Source organism: Perognathus longimembris, chromosome 27, assembly GCF_023159225.1.
Source record: "Perognathus longimembris pacificus isolate PPM17 chromosome 27, ASM2315922v1, whole genome shotgun sequence".
Lineage (NCBI taxonomy): Eukaryota > Metazoa > Chordata > Mammalia > Rodentia > Heteromyidae > Perognathus > Perognathus longimembris.
Window position 1 is genome coordinate 40,134 of NC_063187.1, and position 2,232 is coordinate 42,365.

General features: G+C 43.1%; 1 pseudogene; it reads right to left on the reverse strand.

The window, feature by feature from the left end:
• Window positions 1–275: 275 nt before the first annotated feature.
• LOC125342852 lies at window positions 276–1,682 on the reverse strand (annotated as a pseudogene).
• Between the last annotated feature and the right edge of the window lie 550 nt (window positions 1,683–2,232).

Sequence of the window (2,232 nt, forward strand, 5' to 3'; positions counted from 1 at the left end):
TCAAAAACATTACATGGGTACAGTTGAGGTCCCTGGATGGACACTAACAGCACATGTAAGAAAAGGTGGTGGTTTTCAAGGTTGAAGGTAATAAAGTAGTGTAGTATACTGCTCTGCTCTGCTCTGCTCTGTTATTCTGGGACCAAAATGGGGGAAAATCTTATTGCCATTCTGCCAATCACCAAGCACTAAAAACACTGTGAAAGGATCATAAATCCAATGGACACATTACAGGATTAAAACTGAACTAATCATTGAAGTAAATTTAAAAAAATCTCAAACTTCTCTAACATGTAAGTACATTTTTGAAGCATCATCAGAACAAATGGAGATTTAGTTATGAATTGACCTGGGCTACATTCTGAGAATTTTGCTTAGTTCTAAAAGAATCTCCCACATTCTAGAAAAGCTGTTATTCCTCAAAGGAAATCTGACAGGTAGGATACCTGTATACCAAGTAATTCAGTAATTGACAGGAGTATTTAAGCAAAAAAGGAGACCAAAAGTAGACTTTATACCAATGTATACTAGACAGATGGATGTTTTAAAAAAATTACATGATAAATGTAAATCATAAAATCCAATGTACACCTAAAGGTACACCTATATTATGTTACATAAAAACCTAGAGACTCGGGCTGGGGATATAGCCTAGTGGCAAGAGCGCTTGCCTTGTATACATGAAGCCCTGGGTTCGATTCCCCAGCACCACACATACAGAAAATGGCCAGAAGTGGCGCTGTGACTCAAGTGGCAGAGTGCTAGCCTTGAGCAAAAGCAAAAAGAAGCCAGGGACAGTGCTCAGGCCCTGAGTCCAAGGCCCAGGACTGGCAAAAAAAAAAAAAAAACAAAAACAAAAACCTAGAGACTCCAAACTGTGCATGCTTACCATAACATTCTACCTGGGAAAGCCAATGAATGGGATTTCTTGCAAGTATTTACTGCCATGATACAAAACAATTATGTGCAAACTGCAAGGTCCCTAAAACAGCAGTGAGTTTATACACAGAAAGATGTCACTATCTGATCCAATATGCAAGAGAGATGGAATTTCCCAGAGTTTATAACACAGAGCAGTAACTGCCACAGGCCCCTCCGCCATGGCTTTCTTCCCTGTGTGACAGCTTCACGCCCTTGTTCTGGTTCTCACTCTCCCACAGTCCCAGCGTCTGAATGATCTTTTCAACCAATTCTTCAAAGGCTCATTGTACACCATCACAGGTTTTTGCACTTGCCTCTATAAATAACATGGAATGCTTTCGTGCGAATTTCAGGCCCTCATTTCTATCAACTTCGCGATTTTCCGTGTCGATTTTATTTCCAACCAGCATGTTTACTATGTCATTTCTCGTACAATATGTCTCCAATTCATTTAACCAATTGTCCAGCTTCACAAAAGTGTCTCTTCTTGTGACATCGTAAACTAATATAACACCTTGTGCACCTGTATAGTAGCTGGGAGTTAATGTTCTAAACCTCTCTTGACCAGCAGTATCCCATATTGCAAGTTTAGCTTTATTTCCATCCACTGAAATTGTTTTCACCTTAAAGTCAACACCTATTGTTGCCGCAAATTCTGGATCAAAAGTATCATCTGTGAACCTCAGGAGCAGGCTGAACTTGCCCACCCCGCTCTCGCCGATGATGAGTATCTTGAGCAAGTTCAGAACGTCCTCGTCCATCCTCACCCTGCGCTGAGCCCGGCCTGCTCGCCCATCCCGTCCCGTGGCGCTGCGCAACCCTTCGGCCGCCCGGGAGCTGCCTGCGCATGCGCCGCGGCCCCCGCCCGGGCCCGCCTTCCCCACCCCCCCACCCCCCCACCCCCTCCCACCCCGGCGCCGGGCGTCCGGGTCGCCCCGTCGCCAGCGACGCCTCTGTTCCGCCTCGGGGACGCCATGCGCCTGCGCGGCGCCCACGGTCGGGCGTCTTCTGGAGCAATTTTGTATTATTTTATTAGTTAAATCAATTATTTTATGGAATAAAGTTTTGTTGTACAAATTTCTGGAATGATTTTATGTAAATTAGTTCTGTATTTAACATATGTTAAGCATTGATGATGTCATTAGTTATACTTTTCAATACACTGACCTCAATGCAAGTGTTGGTGAATTTTCTTCTTTCTGTAACAAAAACCACAATGGGGATATTAAAGTGAGAAAATCAACCTGTGGAAAACAATCAAAGGTTTTAAAGTTGACAGTTTGGAATAAAGTAATGTGGAAAGAGTAAATA